General features: G+C 33.5%; 1 protein-coding gene across 4 annotated transcripts in view; it reads left to right on the top strand.

Annotated features, from left to right (window-relative positions):
• Positions 1-23,909, top strand: part of MARCHF1 (membrane associated ring-CH-type finger 1) — an 891,585-nt gene that overhangs the window by 277,231 nt on the left and 590,445 nt on the right. For all 4 annotated transcript variants that reach the window (XM_060653840.3, XM_060653837.3, XM_060653841.3 and 1 more), the window contains exon 2: positions 13,388-13,464. The gene's annotated coding sequence lies outside the window, so the exon portion shown is untranslated. The remainder of the gene's footprint in view (positions 1-13,387; positions 13,465-23,909) is intronic.

The following is a 23,909-nucleotide window of genomic DNA, read 5'->3' as shown; positions in this document are numbered from 1 at the left end:
AGCATTATACTCTCTAGGTCATCTGCATTGTTACAAATGGCAAGATTTCATTCTCTTTTGTGACTGAGAAGTATTCCATCATATGTATATACCACAGCTTCTCTATCTATTCATTTATAGATGGACACTTGGATTGCTTTCATATCTTGGCTATTGTAAATGATACTGCAATAAGCATAGGGGTGCGTGTATTTTTTTGAATTAGTGTTTTCATTTTCTTTGGGTAAATATCCAGTGGTGTGATTATTGGATTTTAAGGCAGTTATATTTTTAACTTTGTGAGGAAACTCCATACATACTGTTTTCCACAGTGACTGCATGATCTTGCATTCCCACCAACAGTGCAAGAAGGTCCCTCTTTTCTCCACACCCTAACACTTGTTGTTCTCGTGTTTTTGAATGCAGCCATTCTGATAGGTGTGAGGTGATATCTCACTGTGGTTTTTATTTGCATTTCCCTGATGATGAGTCATGTTGAAAATCTTTTTATGTGTTTGTTGGCCATCTGTATGTCGTCTTTGGAAAAGTATCTGTTCATGTCCTGTGTCCATTTCGTATTGGTATTGAGTCATATAAGTCCTTTATATATTTTGCATATCAGTCCTTTATCAGATATATCATTTACAATTATCTTCTTCCATTCAGTAGGTTGCCTTTTTCTTTTGTCAGTTGTTTTCTTTGCTGTGCAAAAGCTTCTTATTTAAAATATAAAACTTTTTATTTTAGTGTAGTCTCAATTGTTTAATTTTGTTTTTGTTTCCCTTGCCAGAGGAGACAAAGAAATTACTGCCTATGTTTTTTTCTAAGAATTTTATGGTTTTAGGAATAGAACAAAAAAAAGCCCCACATTTTATGGTCAATTAATCTATGGCAAAGGAGGCAAGAATGCATAATGGATAAAAGACAGTCTCTTTGACATAGTGTTGGGAAAACTGGACAGCAACATGCAAAAGAATGAAACAGAAACACTTTTCTTACACCACACACAAAAATAAATTCAAAATGGACTAAAGATCTAAATGTGAGACAGAAAACCATAAAAATCCCAGAGGAGAACACAGGCAGCAACCTCTTTCACCTCAGCCAGAGTAACAAGAATTACTAGGCATGTCTCTGGAGGCAAGGGAAACAAAAGCAAACATGAACTATTGGGACTTCATCAAGATAAAAAGCCTCTTCACAGCAAAGGAAACAATGAATAAAACTAAAAGACAGTTGATGGAATAGGAGAAGATATTTGCAAATTACATATCTGATAAATAGTATCCAAAATCTATAAAGAACTTATCAAACTCAGCACCCAAAAAACAAATAATCCAATTAAGAAATGGGCAGAAGACATAAACAGAGATTTTTCCAAAGAAGACCTCCAGATAGCTAACACACACATGAAAAGATACTCAACATCACTTCTCATCAGGGAAATGCAAATCAAAACCCCAATGAGATACTACCTTAGACCTGTCAGAATGGCCAAAATTAACAACCCAGGAAACAACAGATGTTGATGGGGATGCAGAGAAAAGGAAACTCTCTTACAATGTTGGTGAAAAGCAAACTGGCGCAACCACTCTGGAAAACAGGAGGCTCCTCAAAAAGTTAAAAAAAGAACTACACTATGATCCAGTAATTGCAATACTAGGTATTTACCCAAAGGATGCAAGAGTGCTAATTTGAAGGGGCACATGCACCCTCATGTTTACATTATGGAGACAGCCCAAATGTCTATTGACTGATGAATGGATAAAGAAGAGGTGGTGTGTACACACACACACAGACTGGAATATTACTCAGCCATTAAAAAGAATGAAATGTTGCCATCTGAAATGATGTGGATGGTCCTAGAATGTATTACATTAAGTGAAATAATTCAGTCAGAGAATGACAAATTTCACTCATGTGGAATTTAAGAAACAAAACAGATGAACATAGTAGAATGGAAAAAGAAAAAGAGAGAGAGAGACAAACCATAAGAGACTCTTAATGATGGGGAACAAACTGAGGACTGCTGGAGGAGTGATGGGTGGGGATGGGCTAAGTGTGTGGTGAGTATTAAGGAGACACTTTTTGTGATGAACCTTGGGTGTTATATTTCAAGTGATGAATCAGTAAATTCTACCTTTGAAACCAATATTATGCTACATGTTAACAAACTATAATTTTTTTCTTTCAATATATGAAATTTATTGTCAAATTGGTTTCCGTACAACACCCAGTGCTCATCCCAAAAGGTGCCCTCCTCAATACCCATCACCCACCCTCCTCTCCCTCCCACCCCCCATCAACTCTCAGTTTGTTCTCAGTTTTGAAGAGTCTCTTATGCTTTGGCTCTCTCCCACTCTAACCTCTTTTTTTTTTTTTCCTTCCCCTCCTCCATGGGTTTCTGTTAAGTTTCTCAGGATCCACATAAGAGTGAAAACATATGGTATTTGTCTTTCTCTATATGGCTTATTTCACTTAGCATCACACTCTCCAGTTCCATGCACATTGCTACAAAGGGCTCATCCCAACAGGTGCCCTCCTCAATGCCCATCACCCACTTTCCCCTCCCTGCCACCCACCATCAACCCTCTAGAATTTAAATAAAAGCTTAAAAAAAAGAATGATGGTTGAATGACAAAAATATTTTCAGCACTTAAGATGATCATCAGGTTTTTCTCCATAAGTCTATTTATTTGATGATTTGTATTAATGAATTTCCTAATATTGAACCATCCTTGAATTTCTGGAATAAATCTCACTGTAATAATGCATTAAGTTTTTTTAATGAGCAATTACATTGTTAATATTTTACTTATGATTTTTTATGAATAGACCTATAGATTATAGCTTTCTTATGTAGTACAATTTAATCAAGCATTGGTATTATATTCACTTCATAAAAATCATTAGAAATGTTTTTTTTGTGTATTCTCAAGAACAGTTTAAATAGCATTAACATTATTTGGTCTTTGAAGATTTGATTGATTTCGTTTGTGAAAATATCTGAGCCTGGTTTTGTGTGTGGTATTTGTTTTATAACTTTATTCCTTTTTTAGAAGTGGGACCACTTAAGCTTTGTTTCCTGCTACTGTCAATTTCTGTAAAATATATTTTCTTATGGAATTATATATTTCAGGTAGAGTTTCCAATTCATTTGCATATACTTGTGCAAAATGTCTTAGTAGTTTTGAACATCATCAGTTTCAAAGGTCATTGCATTGTTCTTATCAATTGGTGTTATGATTTCTGTCATGTGTGTATTAGTTTAGCTCATGGTTTTGATGTTTTTATTAATTTTTTTCTCAAAGGATAATTTATTACTACTTCTTTACAAAATGTTTCACCTCAGTGTTTTTATGTTTATTTTTTTCTTCCTTTTGGTTTACTTTTTTCCAAAGCTGTTGAGTTTAATATTTGACTCATTTAAACATTTTTTTTAATTTGTGATCTATGTATTTAAAGACAAGAATTTCCTTTGATTAATGTTTTTATTATAAATGATAAGTTTTGACATCCTAAGATGTCACTATCGTTATTTTAAAAAATATTTTAATTTTGGCAACAAATGATCACTTCAAATCTGAAATTGAGTAAGTTTTTAAAAATTTTGAGTGATGGAGATTTTAATAACTTTTGTGATTATTTTTTAGTTTTATTGTGTTGTGATTAGGGAGTATTGTTTGTATGATTTCTACTCTAAGACTTGCTAAGAGTTTTTGAGGATCTCCTGTATGGCTAACTTGTATTGATATGAAGACTTATCCCTGATTCTACTTGAGTTTGTTTATTTTGAAGGTGGTTGTGGTGTTATTTCCTTTAGGTATTTATAACTCTTACATCTTCATGGTGATTTTTGGCCTTTATCAGTGTAAGTTGTCATTATATGTGCTTTTTGTTTTGTTGCCTGTTTTCGTGTTTTTGGATCCGCATTTTACTTTCTTATATTAGAATTGAAAATTACTACATTTGATTGGTAGATCATTTTATTTACTTTGACTAGGATACCTTTGTGTATCCTTTTATATTTTGCTTTTTTGAATCAATTTTGTTTATCTGTGGATCTTATATTCAGAACAGAATTGAATTTTGCCTTAAAAAATTAAAGGTGAGGGGCGCCTGGGTGGCTCAGTCGTTAAGCATCTGACTCTTGGTTTCAGCTCAGGTCATGATCTCACAGTTCATGAATTTGAGCCCCGCATTGGGCTCTGTGCTGGCAGCACAGTCTGCTTGAGATTCTCTCTCCCTCTCTCTGCTCCTGCCCCATTCATGCTGTCTCTGTCTCTGTCAAAATAAGTAAATAAACTTAAAAAAATTAAAGGTGAATTAAGAATGTTTATATTTATTGAAGTCATTAATGTATTTGTTTTCAGCTCCATCTTACAAAATCAAGTTATTGTGTGTATTATATTTTACATTACTGTTTCATTCAGTAGGTTTTCTGTGTACTGTACTATTTTGTAATTTTTTTTATTTAGCAAGATTTGCAACTTTGTTCTAACAATTATATTCATGCTTGTTATAGTTTTCTCACTACTTGCCTTAGTTATCTTTCTATTATTTGCTTTGTTAGCTTTAGTGTTAAGTAATATCCATTTTTAATACTTTCTATGTGCTAATCATCTAGTCTTTTTCTTCTGCTTCTCTTCTCATTTCATAGTTGAACTATTTCTACTGTGTCTAAATTCATAATCTTTACTTACTATTCTTCCACAAATATCCCAGTCTGTACTATTCTCTTTAGTTCACAAATAAATATATAAAATATTCCTCACTACTTGATTTGTCAAAATTTCCCTAATTGTCTTTTGATTAGCTAGAGCTCTAAGGAAGGGTTCATGAATATAGCATCCTCTCAGTTCTCAAAAACTTAATATTGTTTTGCTAAGCCTTGATGCTTAAAAATAACCTGGCTGTGGGGGCGCCTGGCTGGCTCAATCGGTTAAGCATCCAACTTCAGCTCAGGTCACGATCTCGCGGTCCGTGAGTTCGAGCCCCGCGTCGGGCTCTGGGCTGATGGCTCAGAGCCTGGAGCCTGCTTCTGATTCTCTGTCTCCCTCTCTCTCTGCCCCTCCCCCGTTCATGCTCTGTCTCTCTCTGTCTCAAAAATAAATAAACATTAAAAAAAATTAAAAAAAAAAATAACCTGGCTGTGTCTAAACTCATCTCACACCTTGAATTACTTCATTGATAGTGTTTCACCAATGTTTCCTTATTTAGCATATTTCTGTCAAGAAGTCTGTGGTCAACTAAATTTTCTTTTGTTTCTCTGTGAAACATTTCTTTTTCATTGTATGTCCAGAGGATGTTTTTCTGCATCCAAAAATAATAATTTTATTAGGATACTTACTAGCATGTTTTTTATTTGACTATATTTTCAAGTGCAGGTTGACACTTTTATAATACATCAAGAATTTTCTTTTTGGAATGTTTTCTTGAATTATATTTTAAGATACTCTATTTCATTATTTGATTTTTCTTCTTGGTGATCCTAATTATATGTATTATGAATTGTTTGCTTCTATTTATCTCTTTGTTAAATCATCTTTTTCTGTACTTATAGTTACACACTCTAATTGATGTTAACTGCGTTCTGTGACCACTAGGACTCAACTTTACTTACCCCACTTCTGTTTTCATAATCGGCTTCTGCCTAGGAATGGATGCAAACTGTCAATGTTGATTTCAGGTTTTTTTAAAAATTTTTTAAATATTTATTTTTGAGAGAGAGGGAGAGACAGCGAGTGGGAGAGGGGCAGAGAGAGAGGGAGAGGGTCAGAGAGAGTAGGCTCCAGGCTCTGAGCTGTCAGCACAGAGCCTGATGCAGGGCTTGAACTCATGAACCACAAGATCATGACCTGAGCCCAAGGTGGATGCCCAACCAATTGAGCCACCCAGACACCCCGGTCAGTGTTGATTTCATATATTCATTTACTTGTTATTGAAAGTTTTACAACTGTCTATTAATTATTCTGTAGGATATGGGTAATTTTGTTTTATAAACTTATTGACTTCTAGTTTTTGGAGAAGGCATAAAGAGATTGACATTGAGGCAACTGAAATTCTGTAATGGAAATCAGAAATTCAAAATTAAATTATTTAGACAGTTTTAATATTTATATGTTCCAATACTGAGTTTTTTACTTTAGAGTTTGGTATATTTGATAGTCTTTTTGTAGAAAAATCCTTTCTAATAAACTTAATTTAGGAAAGTCACATTTACATTTGACAAAGGACATTGAATATTCTGGGAAAACATTAAAAAGTTTTTTTTTTAATGTTTATTCATTTTTTAGAGACAGAGAGAGACAGAGTGTGAGCAGGGGAGGGGCAGAGGGAGAGGGAGACACAGAATCCGAAGCAGGTTCCAGCCTCCGAGCTGTCAGCACGGAGCCCGATGTGGGACTTGAACTCATGAACTGCGAGATCATGGCTTGAACCGAAGCTGGATGTTTAACCCACTGAGCCACTCTGGCACCCCGGGAAAACATTTTTTAAAAATAAGTGATGGAATATCATTAATCTGTTATTTATTTATTTTTGAGAGAGAAATAGGGAGTGCAAGCAGGGGAAGGGCAGAGAGAGAGGGACAATCTCAAGCAGGCTCCACACTTGAACTTGATGCAGGGCTCAGACTCATGAAACTGTGAGGTCATGATCTGAGCCTAAGTCAGGAGTCCAATGCTCCACTGACTGAGCCACCCAGATGCCCCTGGGAAATCATATTTTAAAACTACCTTGTAAATTACTAATGCAAATATTTTAAATACTTAATGTCATACTGGACTTTAAAGAATGGCTTAAGGTTCTTAGTTCCTGACAATACATATTATTACTCGGTTTAGTCAATAGTAAGTATTAATTTCCATTTATATTTATCATAATCCACCAAATTGCATACATCATCCTGAAGCTATATGTCCCTGGGCCAGATATTTAAGTATCACTTAAGAATTTGTTAGAAATGCACAATTTATAGCCCAATTCAGAACTACTGTATCAGAATCTGCATTTTAAAAAGGTTCCTAGATGACATGTGTGCCCATTAAAATGGGGTAAACATTGATCTAAAATGAGAAAGGTTTCTTTTTTTAGTATTGTGAAATATTCTTAAAAAAATTGCTTTTACATTTATTCATGTTTGAGAGACAGAGCGTGAGCAGGGGAGGGGCAGAGAGACAGGAAGACACAGAATTTGCAGCAGGCTCCAGACTCTGAGCTGTCAGCACAGAGCCTGATACAGGGCTCGAACCCACGAACTGTGAGATCATCACCTGAGGGGCGCCTGGGTGGCTCAGTCGGTTAAGCGTCCGACTTCGGCTCGGGTCATGATCTCGCGGTCCGTGAGTTCGAGCCCCGCATCGGGCTCTGTGCTGACAGCTCAGAGCCTGGAGCCTGTTTCAGATTCTGTGTCTCCCTCTCTCTGACCCTCCCCCGATCATGCTCTGTCTCTCTCTGTCTCAAAAATAAATAAACGTTTAAAAAAAAAAAAAAAAAAAAAAAGAGATCATCACCTGAGCCAAAGTTGGACGTTTAACCGACTGAGCCACCCAGGTGTCCTGAGTATTGTGAAATATTCTTTTAAAATAGCAATTATTCAATTACTTAAAGGAGACATTGAGTTGACATATTGATCTTTGCCAAATGCAGAAATGTTCAGTTTTACATTAAAGATGGAATGGAATTCATAGTCAAATTAAGTCATCTTTTAAATTCTTGTCTTTTCTACGAGGCTGGGGTTAGTATCAATGTCAAGAGATTCAGCCATTTTTGCTTTGAATTTTCCTAATGCTTATAAGAGATACACACACACTGATACACACACATTGGGTTTTTGAATATATTTTTTCTAAAGCAGTGCTATCCAATAGAACTTTCTCAACATGCTTTCTATCTTTAGTGTTCAGTGCAGTAACCAATAACCACATGTGCCTATTGAGTTCTTGGAATTATTGAGAGCTGGATAATTTTTAATTTTGTTTAATTTAATTGCTTAAGTTTAAATCTACATGTGGCTATTGAGAATTTGGAATGTGGCTGCTGTATCTGAGAAACTGAGGTTTTTATTGTATTACTTAAATTTACATGTGACTAGTGGCTACTGTATTAGGAAACTCTGAAACTGAAACTGGCAAAGTGTGGCTTGCTTTTGTATGGTCCATGAGCTAAGAATGTTTTTGTTTTTGTTTTTATGTTTTGACACACACACACACACACACACACACACACACACACACACACACGAGTATGCAGTACAACCCAGACTATATGTGGCTTGCAAAGCCTAAAACATCTAGTATCTGGCCGTTCACAAAAAATGTTGTAGGCTCCTTTGAATTGCTACTTTAACTTAGTGCATCATGCAGAACTAGGAAATAAATTTAAAAGCAGATATTTTGGAATGTACACCATTGTCTAGCATTTTCATCAAGAGATTTATATACAGAATTGCTTGATAACGTTGAGTTTTACTGTTATGAAGCATCATTTTAACATACATTGAATATTCATAATGTTTTCATCTTTATGGTTGAAAATTTTTCAATAACATCCGAAATTTAATTGAAGCCAAGGAATATTGTAGAGATCTTCAGCCTCATAAGACAAGATCAGTAATGTTCAGAGAAATTTTTTCTGTATCATTAAGTATTCATGCCTACAGACTAGACAGAAAGATAAAAAAAAATTAATTCCATAGAATTTTCTTTTGGGTATTGCCTCCTCGAATTAAAATTTTACTGAAATCTATTTTTCTTTTGCATATTTTGTGGCAGGTATGACATCCATAGTCATCAATACTTCCCCCTAGATTCTGAATGTTAGGAATTTGCAAAAATTTTGTTTTGGAAAAAATGTCCTAAAAATGTTTACATAAAAATATTGAAAATTTCAAATTATCAAATTCTCACTAATTATAATTTGTTATACAAAGATTACATCATGAGCTGTATGTAAAATAATTTGAATGACATTTAACATTTTCTTCAAAAAGAATGATTCATTACTTCTGTAATAAATCTAGTTATTCAACTTTGTATATTATTTCTTAAATGTGTCATATTACTTGATGCCAGTGTTTTTAGTGTGAATAAATATCCTTTCATAATATTATCAAGTTTTGCTATGATCTTTGCCAAATGCAGAAATTTCAATTATCACTCTCAAACTTCCTTGGATGATCTTCTGAACACATTTGCTTTGCCAAAACCAAAATTATGTGTATTATGTGTTCAAAAACATGCCTTCTCTTATTTTCATTTCGTGTCTGTTCTTCAACAAAAATAGTTACTGATTTTTCCAAATTAGATTTACGTTTTCAATACCTGATCCTGTGATTGTCTTTCAGTCTCTTTTACTCTTGTTTACTCACTCGCCAGAGTTGAGTATTGGTCATTCTCAAGTATTCATTGATATTTTTTATACCTGCAGAAATGCACACTGACTACAAGCTTCTTTGCATAAAGGAAACAGAATATAGTGATTTTTTTCATTTGAGAAATTAAGAATATGACAAATATCCCAAAACTTCCTATCTGTGCTGACTTTTGTAATGTCAGGCTTTATTTTATGAGATGATGATTCTTAGCAAGAGTAGCTCTCTGATGAATATGAAAAATGTGTCCATATTTTGAGATTTTGGTGGAATACATTTGGTGTGATGAAGTTTTCAGGATTTTGTTTTTCTGCTAGTTTTTTATTGAAAGTCAGTAGTTCTTGTAGACATAGAAGTGGGAGATAATTTCCATCCTGTTCTATTAGTGATGATTCATGCTACATTCTGCAAAAGTAATAGCTCTGAGGTTCCCCCCCCCTTTTTTTTTGTCATTCAATCCTCCTCCTTCAGTTTTTTTTTCAGTGTTCTAATTTTCTTTTTTTTTTGGTGGAAAGTTTTCCATTTTTTGTCTTCTTGTCTCAATATTTTTTATTATAAGAAAATAAGTTTATAATAATTGTATTCTTATAACTTTATTGTACATTTTATTGTGTTTCCACTACTTAGCAAAAATAATCAAGTGTAATATAACATCATATGTGGTCTGCCTTGGAAAATAACAGTAAGTTTTAACACAACATTTAATGTTTCTAATGACCAAACTTCCACACTAAATATTTTGATTCTTTTACAGTGAATGCATCATTATCTAATAATCTCTCATTTAAGACTGTGTCAGTACTTAGTTTTATATTATTAATGATTAATTACAGTTAAATAGGGGCACCTGGGTGGCTCAGTCTGTTCAGTGTCCGACTTCGGCTCAGGTCATGATCTTGTGGTTTGTGAGTTCGACCTCCACGTGGGGCTCTGTGCTGACAGCTTGGAGCCTGGAGCCTGCTTCAGATTCTGTGTCTCCTTCTCTTTACCCCTTCCCCACTTGTGCTCTGTGTCTCTCTATCAAAAATAAATGTATAAAATTTTTTAAAAAAATTACAGTTAAATAATGATTTATATCATAATGAAAGCACCTTCTAGACATAGATAGGGGATTCAGTAGTACTTTGCAGCAATGTTGCAATCAACAAAATGCAGTTGATATAAACTTCAATAAAAATACATTAAATATAAATATATCCACTAAATTAATGCAGGGAGAGATTTTTTAATTTTACAGATACATATACTTATATATTATAAGCATATGAAAGCAGATAGTTAGATAAATAGATAAATATTGATGGATATACCAATTTGAAGCTCAGCTACTTGTTTAGAGGTACAGATTATTATAGATAGTATTAAATCACCACTATATTTTGATTATTAGTTTATCAGATTTGTTTCTCCTTTGCAAACTCAAGTGGAATGATGTATATTGATCCTATTGTATTATAATAGAACAGTTTATCCCATTTACTGGAAGTTTGGCATAGTAAGTATGCAAATAAACTATTTTGGATAAACATTTATAATAAAAATACAAAAGTGAAAATGTTTCAAGTTACTGGAACACCGTTAGATGTGCTATGCTCAATCTGAATACCCAAACCCATCCAGCATTTTTAGTGAAACAAAATTTTCACAATTTTTAGTGAAACAACTGTAACCTATATTCTCCCTTTTTGCAAAAGAATCTTCAGTATTCATCATGGCAGAATGGTTTGAAAGATAAATCACATATCTAGTCATTATGTACCATCTGTTAATTAAATCATGACATTCTCCCACTTCTGCTTGTATAATTTATTTGTGGGATAAATTTATCTATGCAGTTTTCTATTTACTTAATTCTCTCTCAGCATTCTCCCCAGTTACTTATACAGAGATAATTTTGACACCCACCTCACCACATGCCAAAATATATAAGAACACTGTGGTCACTACAGTTTAGTCTTAGAATCCCTCCTTTCCCCAAATACATATGTCTTTATGTAAGGTTTGTTCTATCTCCCTTCTTCCCTTACTTCCTATCTCGTATTCCTCTTCCTCCCATCTACCTTCCTCCCTTTGTTGACTGTCATGCCTTATTACACAAAGGGAAGTAAATGTTGAATAGGGACATATGAAGAAGAAAAGCATCTGGCTTATTAAGCTTTGAAAGGCCAGCTCGGAAAGCCTAAAATGATGAAGTAACATAATGCCTAATAGTGGTCTCATGCAATTAATGACAGCATAATTTTTGAAGAGTTTGTTAGGGTTTCTTTTTGTTTTCATTATGCTAATAGATGCATTGATATTTTGCAATACTTTCTACTTGAAACTCAGATTTTAATAACTAAATTCCATTTAAATTATATAATCTGTAAATATGAGGTCTTTTGAAACAGGTAAAAATTTTAAGCTATCCAGTTTAATTTAAGCAAAACAAGGTAGCCATAGTTAAAGCTGGATGACAGCAGTTGGACTATTCTGAGCCCAAGAAGGATACCTTTCTTTAATTGTAAAAGAAATCATCTGCAGTTGTTGATGGGTATTTGATTGGTCATATTCTTTATATTTTGGGTATTTGAAAATAGGCAATTTATTTAAAAATATGCAGTGAAAGAAATAAAAGACTTATTTGTGTTTAAAACTGCATTGATAATAACAAAAATTAATAGCAATTCTCATAGTTCTATATACTTTATTCTTCCCTTATGGAAACTTTTGTTGTTACTGTTATTTCTCTGACTTATCTGCTTTTCAATTTGTTGTATATAGTCTGAATTTCGTTTTTCTACAAGATATGGCTACAGTGTGTTCCTAGTGGCAGCAGTTGACTTTTGTAAGTCAATTTACTAATTCTATAGACAAGCTAATTTCAAATAGCTATTATACAATGTTCACTTTGCTCCCTGTATATCGATTCTATAAATAGATGTACAAATATAATATTTCATATTACATATAATATTCATATTACACATATTTCGTATTATATATAATATTTCATATGAACATGTCATATTTTATCTACAACTATAATGTTACTTTATACATTCTTTGAAAAATGATCAATAATATCTTCTAATAGTTTGTTAAAATACTACCTTGTGATCTTTCTTCATAGAAGAAAGAATAAGGGGAGATTCTAAGAGATTGATGTTCAGCTCACTGAATGGACAATTGACATTGTTACTCCTTTCAAGCACGCATAGGCAATTCAATATTGTAGTCATGTTTGCCTTCCTTTGGAGTGAATTCTAAAACAAATGAAGGATGGAATAGTTAGTGCTGTTTTATACATAGGGATGTAAGAGGGAGTGCACCCACCTGGCTTGTTTCTTCTTGATACACTGCTTAGAATGTCTAAGGATCCATAAGTGAACCTGTTGCTTAGCTTCACACAGTGTTTTTTCTATATCCTTCAAGTATGTCATATTTTTATTCATCCTCATTATATTTCTTTTTTTTATTTTGATACGAAATTTATTGTCAAATTGGTTTCCACACAACACCCAGTGCTCATCTCAACCGGTGCCCTCCTCAATGCCCATCACCCACTTTCCCCTCCCTCCCACCCTCCATCAACCCTCATTATATTTCAAACATTCTGTTGATTTCAGGCTAATCATCATGAAATAACTATATCAACGTGGGACCAGGTATTCTAGTTGGGAGTTTTTGTTTGTCCTCTGACTTTGGAGTCATTGCTGAGTGTCTTAGCTGCTCAGCCGCACATACATGATACAAACAACTTTTTTTTTGTCTTACAGAAAATAAACCTTCAGTTGACCCACTCTTAACATACTGAGGTATCTGAATATTTTGGAACTGTTTAGAAATTGATAGAAATTCTTTCTCATGACCTGAATATTGGCACAAATGGCATTAGGAACACTCTCTGTGATATTATGGTTTCGTGACTATTTAGATAGGCCTACAATTTGTACAGTATTTGTGTGGTCGGTCTTTCCATTACACAAACTTAGTTTCCTTATAGTTAATTTTTTTAAGTTCAGCCTTTAAGTTTATTTAAATTTTCTTTTTCAGGAAATGTACCCAAGAAGAATTCTGAGAGAATATACTCAGTTGTCCTGCTGTGATTAAACAAGGCACTGCTGCATTTTGTAAGTTCATCTATTTTTATCCTCTATAGAGAAGACTTTCTGCTACAGAGAGCCACATGTTTAATTTGGAATTGGAGTCAGACTTTCTTTAATGGATGGGCTTTAATTGATTTTATTTTTTCAAACTTTATTTTACCCAGATTTTATTCAGTTTCAGTGAATAGCATTTCTTTTTAAAATTAACTCTGTTTCCTTGTATCTATTAGCCACTATTTTAATGACTTGTGATAAGAACTTCATCAGTTGAAGAGCTATATGTAAGAGGCAGGGCTGTGAGTAATACTGATTTGCCTGGGCAAATATATCGGTAATTATAATAGCCTTCATTTCAGCAAACAAATATATTTAATGTTATCTCTACTAACTGCCTTATGTGGCCTCATGAAAGTAACTGAGTACTGATTATCTTTGGGAAACATATTGATTTTATTTTGTTACTAATATAGCTTTTACATTCAAGGATTATAATATTCATCATGGTGAGATGTGTACTACATAACTTTGATGTACTAGGATCTAATATTTGTGCATTTCATATGATAAAAAGAAAACCAGCAAAGGCTTCTGTGTGAAGAGTCATGAATGACATTAAATTGAGTGTCTCCTGAACCTTTAAATTTACATTTCTCGTTATCTCAAAGTTAAAATATTTTGCTATTTCAGTTTGTAAAACACAGTGTAAAGCAAATAGTTTCCCTCTTTGTTTATAAGCTACCTTCTGGTATTGAAATAAAATAGTCTCTTTGCCTCTAATTAGTTTTCTATGAAAAACCCAGTAGATTGAGAGACTGTAATCCATGCTGTTAATTTTTTTGGTAACTTTTCCTTTTCCTTTCTTTTGCTTTTCTCTCATGCAGACTATTTCCACCAAATAAAAGAAAAAAATATGCTGTATCTCTCTATAATAAATGCAAGGGAGATCAAACAAATGAAAATATATACCTAAAGACTTGTCATCTGTGGCATAGAAGCAGTGCCTTTTCATTGAGGGTGTTTTGTTAACCCAATATGTTTGAACAACTTAATTAGTGTTGAATATGATAACATGAAGACCACACCTAAAGACAGATTTTAGAAACCTATATAGTAATTTGGAGGGCAGAAACCACTTCAGAAATATCTTGAAGTTTATGGAGCATCACATACAAAATAGGGAAATTTTGTAAAGGCAAATATTAACATAGCTCATGTAAAAAAAAAAATAAAGATGTAGAAGGCTAGCACAAAAATCATCTTAAATTTAAATTCCAATTTTTTCAAACCCGATTCATTTGTAATTATTTTTAGTTTTATTGAGAACGGATTGACATATATCACTATATAAGACTAAGGTATACAGAATGATTGTTTGATTAACATATATTATGAAATGATTACCACAGTAGGATTAGTTAACATCCATTATCTCATATAGATAAAATAAAAAGAAAAAAAATTCTTCATGTAAAGAAAATTCTTAAGATATACTCTCTTAACAACATTCCTGTATATCATACAGCAGTGTTAGCTATAGCAATCATATTGTACATTACATCTCTATTACTTATTTATCTTATAATTGGAAGTTTATACCTTTTGACCACTTTTCTTTAATTCTACCTCCCCTCAGCCCCTGCCTTAGGTAACCACATGTCTTACCTCTTTTTCCATGAGTTAGGTGTTTTGTTTTGTTCTGTTTCTTGAGATTCTGCATTTAACTGAGATCATACAGTATTTGTCTTTCTCTGTCTGACTTAGCAGTATGCCTTTAAGTTTCATCCATGCTGTCCCGATTAATAGAATTTCCTTGTTTTTTTTTTATAGACGAGTAATATTCCATTGTTTTTGTGTGTGAAATATATATATTACTTCTTTATCCATTCATCTATTGATAGACACATAGGTTGTTTTCCTTGTCTTCGTATGGTAAATAATGCTGCTGTGAACATGGGAGTGCAGATATCTTTTCAAGTTAGAGTTTTTGTTTCCTTTAGATATATTCCCAGAAGTAACATTTCTGGATCAAATGGTAGTTCTATTGTTAATTCTTATGAGGAAACTTCATACTGTTTTCCATAGTGACTGTACCAAATACTTACATTACGGTCCCACCATCAGTGCACAAGGTTTTCCCTTTTCTACATATGCATGCTAGCATTTATCATCTCATTTCTTAATGCTGTCCATTCTAACAGGCATGAGATATCTCATTGTGGTTTTAATTTGCATTTCTCTAATGACTAGTGATTTTGAAGCATTTTTTCATGTATCTGTTGACCGTCTTTTTTGCAAAAATATTTATTCAGTTGCTTTGCCCATTTTTAAATTCTATTTGGGATTTTTTTTTTTTTTTTTTTTGCTATTGAATTGTAGGAGTTTTTTAAATATTTTTTTGGGTATTCACCCCTCATCAGATATATGGTTTACAAACATTTTTTCCCATTCTATAGATTGTCTTTTCATTTTGTTGACACATTTCTTTGTGCAGAAGCTTTTAAGTTTGGTATGGTCCCTTTGTTTATTTTGTATTTTGTTGCTTGTGCTTTAGCTGGAATTTCTAGAGAATTATTGCCAAGACACATGTCAAGGAGCTTTTTTCCTGTTTTCTTCTAGAATTTCATAATTTCAGGTCTTACATTTAAGTCTTTAATCCATTTCAAGGAAATTTTTGTGAGTGGTGCAAAGTTTGGGTCCAGTTTCATTCTTTTGTATGTGAATATCCAGTTATTTCAGCACCACTTATTAAAGAGATTATTTTTTCTACACCAAGTATTCTTGGCTCCCTTGTCAAATATTAGTTGGCCATATATACTCTGGTTTATTCTGGGCTCTGGATTCTGTTCCACTGGTCTCTTTTTGTCTCTTTTTATGCCAGTACCATATTGTTTTAGTCACTATAGCTTTACAGTATAGTTTGAAATTAGGAAATATGATCCTGTTCTGTTCTTTCTTCTCAGGATTGATTTGGCTATTCAGAGTCTTTTGTGGTTCCATATAAATTTTGAGTGTATTTTTAAAAATTTTCTGTAGGGGCACCTGGGTGGCTCAGTTGGTTAAGCATCTGACTTCAGCTCAGGTCATGATTTGTGGTTCATGAGTTCAGGCCCTGCATCGGGCTCTGTGCTAACAGCTCAGAGCCTGGAGCCTGCTTCGGATCCTGTGTCTTCTCTGTCTGCCCCTACCTTGCTCATGCTCTGTCTCTCTCTCTCAAAAAAAGTAAATATTGAAAAATTGTTTTTTTAATTTTCTATAAAAAAAGCAGTTGTAACCTTGATAGTGATTGTATTGACTCTATTGATGGCTATTGGTAGTATTGATATTTTAACAATATTCTTCCAATCTATGAACATGGGATACCTTTTCATTTATTTGTGTCATCCTGAATTTCTTTCATCAGTGTCTGCAGTTTTCAGAATAGAGATCTTTCACCTCTGTGATGAAACTTGTTAGGTATTTTATTGTTTTTGATGTCATTGTGAAGGGGATCAATTTCTTTTTCTTTTTCTTTCAGAAGATTTATTGTTAGTGTACAGAAAAGCTACTGACTTTTGCGTGTTAATTTTGTATCCTGCCACCTTACTGAATTTGTGGATTAGTTTGAACAGTTTTGGTTGTCTTTAGGATTTTCTATATATAATTTATGTCATCTGAAAATAGAATTTTACTTCTTCCTTTCCAATTCTGATACTGTTATTTTACTTTATTTTATTTTATTTATTGATTGGTTGATTGATTGCCTGATTGCTTTAGCTAGGACTTACAGTACTATGTTGAGCGGGAGTGGTGATAGTGGGCACTCTTGTCTTGTTCCTGATGTAAGAGGACAAATTTCAACCTTTCACTATTGAATATGATGTTAGCTGCAGATTTGTCATACGTGGCCTTTATTATGTTGAGATTTGTTTCTTATTTCTCTAATCTGTTGTGTTTTGTAATGAATGGATATTGAATTTTGTCAAATGCTTTTTCTGTATCTGTTGAGATGATCATATGATTCTTTTCTTCCATTCTATTAATGTGATGTATTACATTGATTAATTTGCATATGTTTAACCATCTTTGCAGACCATGGATAAATCCCACTCATTAATGGTGAATGATCCTTTTAATGTGCTGCTGAATTTGGTTTGCTAATATTTTGTTGAAAATATTGTAATTTTTGTATCTAGATTCATCAGGGATATTGGCCTATAGTTTTCTTTTCTAGAGTATCTGAATCTGGCTTTGGCATAAGAAAGTACTGGCTTTAAAATGAGTTTGGAAGTTTTTCCTTCTCTTCCCTTATTTTGAATACTGAAAATAATTGGTGTAATACTTCATCAAATATTTGGTAAAATTCAGCAGTGAAGCCATCTGGTCCAGGGTTTTTATTTGTTGGGAGATTTTTAGTTAGTGATTCAGTTTCTTTAATAGGAATTGATCTGTTCAGATTCTCTATTTTTTCCTTATTCAGTCTTGGTAGGTTGTATATTTCTATGAATTTTTCCATTTCTTCCAGGTTGTCCAGTTTGTAGGTGTGTAATTGTTTATAGTAGACCTTTATGCTTTTTTGTATTTCTGTGGGCTCAGTTATCTGTATTAATATTTTTCTCCATGAAAACCATGAAGTTTTTACCCTAAAACACTGCATTTAATAAAAATTACCAGTTGTCTTTTTTTTTTACTAAATAAAGATTTATCTGTGTATCTTATCTCTTAAAATCCATTTTTTGATCATTGAGTAGCAGTAGTATTCAATGAGTATACAATTTTTATTAATAGAAAACATTTGCTAAATATTTACAGTGTATCAAACCCTATGCATGAAAGATGGCAAAAAAATTGGTGTTTATATGATCTGTGTAGTTTTTTCAGTTTTATCAGTGGTGAATATGCCTTTTCTATTAGGTTTTTATAGAAGTTTCCTGTTCCCTCATTACTACATCAGTTCCTACACATCTAAGAAATACAATTTAGAAACCATGGAGGTATTATTAGACCTTAGACTTGTCTTGCAAGAAATATTTTTAAGAGCCAGGAAAAAATATATTTTTGCTTTTGGTCACGCTCCTCTTTATTACTCTGAGCATTTGTGGTGTATTCATCTAAAGAAAAATCTGGAATAAATGGAGAAAGTCAAAGAGAAAAATAAAAACTGTGGTCACAGATTTTCAGTAATAGTGTCTCTCTGATAAAAAAAATTTAAGGAAGTAGAATAATTCATTTAAGGGGCACCTGGGTGGCTCAGTTGGTTAAGCATCCGATTTCGGCTTAGGTCATGATCTTGTGGTCTGTGAGTTCGAGCCCCGCGTCAGGCTCTGTGCTGACAGCCCAGAGTCTGGAGCCTGTTTCAGATTCTGTGTCTCCCTCTCTCTCTGACCCTCCCCCATTCATTCTCTGTCTTTCTCTGTCTCAAAAATAAATAAATGTTAGAAAAAAAATAAAAAAAGAATAATTCATTTAAAAAAGAAAATGGTGAAATAATTGAATATTATTATTCTTTATGTGTATGTTGAGCTCATGGGAAAGGTGGACAGTTCTATATTTTGTAGAAATTAAAAAAAAAAACCAAGGATCATAACCCTGGACTGTTACCAGTATAGATTTCCATGCTGTGAGAATTTTTAATTTTTTTTTTTTAACATTTATTTTTGAGACAGAGAGAGACAGAGTATGAACGGGGGAGGGTCAGAGAGAGGGAGACACAGAATCTGAAACAGGCTCCAGGCTCTGAGCTGTCAGCACAGAGCCCGACGCGGGGCTTGAACTCACTGACCGTGAGATCATGACCTGAGCCGAAGTCGGCCGCTTAACCGACTGAGCCACCCAGGCGCCCCAATGCTGTGAGAATTTTTAAGCACTAGAATACTTACAGGTAGATGTTTGAAAATCCCTTATTTTGAAATATCTCTTAAAGCAAAACGTATCCCATCTTTGAAGGACTATCTGAGAGAAAAAGTGCTAATTACAACATGAAATCTTCTAAATCTAGGATTAAATGATCATAAATTAGTTACTGTTTTACCTTCTGTAATAACTCATTAACTTCAATCGACATTGGCTTTGATTTTCTGAGACCATACAGAGGAGGAAGTTAACTGCTTTAATAAAACATCTCTTGCTCAGCGATGGTCCCAGTTGAATAACTATTTAGTCCCTAATGGAGAATTAGAATAGTTTTCTCTACGGGTTTAAAGGATGATCAAAGTAGATCCTTTGCCTGTGGCATGAAATCTTTCCTATAGCTAGAGTAAGTTCATCTGTCTGGAATTCATCTAAACAAATGTGTTTTTAATGAGCACATTAAAAATAAACAGCTATCTTTTTGGTGTCCATTCTTGCTTTTCCCTTAAGAGAGGATTATACTTCACAGGTAATACCTATATACTATATTATAACTCTCGGACCTCCCACAACATTTTAAGGCTATGTTTTGTAGGACACATACATATTAAAAAAGATGTAGAAAACAAGCAATCACTGAATGAACGAAGTGCAAAATGAAGTGTTGCCGTTATTCAGAGAATAAGTCTAATTAAAATTGGGTTAAAATATATTGGAAAAACCTAGATGGATAATAGATGGCTGATATCAAAGAATAGAGTAAGAACATTCTTAACTTAAGAATTTACTTAAGATAGAGGTCCCAGATTTAAAGGCATTGGAAAGAGAATTTTATGAAATGAGTAGGAGGAAGCAAAGCTAAGTAGGTAAGATTGATTGAAACCATGAAAAGTCTTAATTCCATGCTGTGAAGCCTATACTTCATTCAATGGGAGAGGCAGTGATGAGAAACATTTCAATGAAATTCTTTTCTGTCAATTCCTAACAATTGATGTGGAGGGAAAGGGTGAAAAAAAATCAAAGATGATACCATAGTTCTAACTCTTAAAAAGTGGAAAAATAGACAATGAATGGAAATATGAAAATTAAAGAGGTAGGGTGGAGGGGGCAGTTTGTATGAATGATGCAATTTTTGAAATATTCTGAACTGACTTTCCAAAAGTTTCTTATCTCAACTTATATTTTCATCTCAAACCCATTTTTTATCATTGTCATTTAAAAAAAAATTTAAGGTTTATTTATTTTTGATATAGAGAGACAGAATGTGAGCAGGGTAGGGGCAGAGAGAGGGAGACACAGAATCCAAAGCAGGCTCCAGGCTCTGAGCTGACAGCACAGAGCCTGTTGCGGGGCTCAAACTCATGAACTGTGAGATCGTGACCTGAGCTGATGGCAGATACTCAACAGACTGAGCCACCCAGGCACCCCTTATAATAGGCATTCTTGACAGTAAAACAAATGGGTCATTTGTATTCATTTTTGTCTTACATTGTCACTATACCTCTAGTTTATCCAAAACTGAATTTTTAAGTGAAAAAACTTAGGAGTTCTTGAAGTGTTGAAAAAAAAATGCTCATTTTGTGGTAATTTTTACCCACATAAAGCCCAGAACTGACATTCAGGAATAATTATTTGATTCATACATCAGTTTGTTTTGTACCTGTGGACATTTTATAGCAACAAAATGGATTTGATTCTTTGCTTCACTTACAAAATTCTTTTTACTTCCTAAAAGACGGAGTCACTTTGTAAGAAAGAGGTAACTATGAGGTTGTAGCCTAGACATTTGATTTGTTGGTTTGCTCATTCCATGATGGGCATCTATTTATGATGTGGCCAAGAGTAACTTCGATATTGTTGAAGAAGATAAAATGATACTTCCCCTGAAGTTAAAAAACAAACAAACTTGTTTAGCTATTTAAGCAATATTTCTAAAACTCTGCATTGAGTATATGAGAGTAGTACAGGTGGCATAGAAACCTTATGAATGAAGTTGGCACAGAATAATAAAAATTAACTTAATATTTCCCTAAGTGCCAGTGAAGAATAATGTAGAATAAAAATGTTTAGTATTAACTTTTAAAGCAGATTATGTAGATCAGAAAGATTTGGTCATGTGGACTCATTTGGGGCTCTAGCCACCAGTTGTGATAGACTAGAATTAAAACAATGATTTCAGCAATGCAAACTAATATTTTATATTCCGTTTTTAGATAGACTTTCACCATTTTGTTTTAACATACATCATGATATACTTTTTAATGTTGTTACATGTTACCGAATCTAAAAGTAAGCTGTGGTAATTGACAAGAAAAAATGTAGACTCTGAGCTGAAAACCAGTGATATATGATGCATGGGTCAGTTAAGCTGGGTACACAACCGGACAGGAGATTGTGTATATCGAAAGCAGCCAAACAACCAAATAGACATATGTGATGGGAAAACTATAGCTTCTCAGTATATATTTGAATTTGTTATATTTGTAAGATGAAAGGATAGAAGTTCAAGAGAACTCATGTGTTGTGAGGATACTTATGTATATGAATAACATAATGGCCTGTATTTCCAATAGAAACTTTGGAAAATATAAGAAAGATCTTCCACATATGATCAACCTTTGGTAGACACCCTGAGCAAAACTTAATGCAATTACCTGAAGAAGCAAAGTGATTATAGCAGCTTTCGGATTACTTGGAAACACAGGGAAGGAGCCTGAAAAATCTTGAAGGAATAAATATATGTCAGCTTATTCCTTAGACAGTTGTCTTGAATATGAACTGTCTTTAGCAGGTTTAAGGTAGGAGTTTTATGGCAGACAACTCATAAATGAGATTTTAATGAGTATCAGAAGGGCAGGAATTTTTAATTCCTGACTGAAAAAGCACCTCTAATGTTAGAGGTATCAGCTGTGTTGAAAATAAAGATAGTTCATTGTGAAAGTTCAAGTTTATGCATTCATTCATTTAGGCAACACATAAACTTATTTAGCATATATTGCTGGCCATTCTGTTTATCATCAAAAGTGGAGGTATCTGTGTGCAAGATGAACATTTTGTCAGGAAAAAAACCTCTAAATGCTTAAAATGGGTGCTAAGAGGATATCTAGAAGTTTTTTATGACTTTGTCTTAAAAATGTGGGCGAAGCTCTTGAAGACACACAACACAGTAAAACTGTAAGTTTACCCTTTTAATGCATTTAGGCTAATTGAAGCTCCATTGTGATGAATTTGTTAGGTAAACACAGTTTTCTAGCAGCGTGATGGAAAATATGCACATTCCCCCTGCTCTTTCTTTCTTTATCTGTGTTCTACACTGGGGATTTATGGCACATTTGTTATTTGGAGTAGAGCTCTTAACACCCCTAAATGGGAAAAAATTACTCTGTAACATCTGTACAAGTGCAAAAATTAGAAGTCTTTAAGAGGAAAATTCACAATTTCTTTTCAGTGAGAGATTTGTGTATAGAATAGAGATCGATATGGTGAGCATCAGTTCTAAAAATAACAAATTTTTATCCATTATTCCTTCTCATGAGCTATGGCAGCGATTCTTGTTGTTAGCAGAAAAGTGCTTTACTTCTTTTTCTTTGTCCATAATTACTATCAATTGCATCCTTGGGCATCGATGATACAAGCCATTACAAAATTTAAAAGCCTTAGGTTCTCCATTTTTATCTCTTTTGAAAAGTTTATACACACACACACACATGCACACTCTCACAATTTCTTGACATTATAATCTCAGACAATATTGATGAAATTTCCTTTGAATTATTTCTTTATTAAAAAAGATTTTTTTTTAACTGTGGCAAACTCTGATTTATTTTCTTAGCATAATTAACAGCTGTGCCTTTCTATTTCATTTGTGTTAACTTTCACATTAATTAATTTACCTTTTGCCTTGCTCTGAACTTGATATTGAAAAAAGTTTATGCATCATTGATTCTTACTATGCCTCAGATAATTGATCCTGTTATAATGGCTTATAAAATACACATCTGAGAAAATAAGAAACTTTTCTAAGAAATAGAATTTATCTTAAACTGATTTTGTTTCAGTGAGGTAGTTATCAATACGGAAGTTGTTTTGACAAGAAATCTAGAAAATTACAGAAATTGAAAAAAGTGTTTTAAACAGTGACAGACAGTATTGCTGCATATAACCTCAGATCTCCCTAACACTAAGCATTCTAAAATTCTGGCTTTATATTATTAAGTAAATGAAAATGAGCTCCTTGCAATTTTTATGGTAGCAGAATAACACATAAATATCAATCTGCTGAGATGGTCTGATTTCTAGACTATTATTTCACCTTTTGTTAACCTCTGAGTCTTCTGTCGCTTCAGCAACATGTACACATTGGACCTTTTATTTATGCTGCTGAGAATGCTGGTTTCAAACTCTCTACTGTATTTTGAGGAGACTGCATCAAAGCTTTGTTGGTGACAAATGCAGGCATTTGTGTTTTGAGGATTCTACACACAAATCCAGCATTGGTCACATTTTAAATGCTGAATCTGCAAAAGAGAATAATTACTGCTGCATGGTGGTGGAGAAAATTTTACATTTGGAACCAAAAGGGGAAAAATTGGGCCATTTTACATGGACTTTCCCTATGGTTGGAGCAGTTCCTCAGTGTTCTT

Source organism: Panthera onca, chromosome B1 (genome assembly GCF_046562875.1).
Source record: "Panthera onca isolate mPanOnc1 chromosome B1, mPanOnc1 haplotype 2, whole genome shotgun sequence".
Classification (NCBI taxonomy): Eukaryota; Metazoa; Chordata; class Mammalia; order Carnivora; family Felidae; genus Panthera; species Panthera onca.
This window is presented reverse-complemented; position numbering and strand designations above follow the sequence as displayed.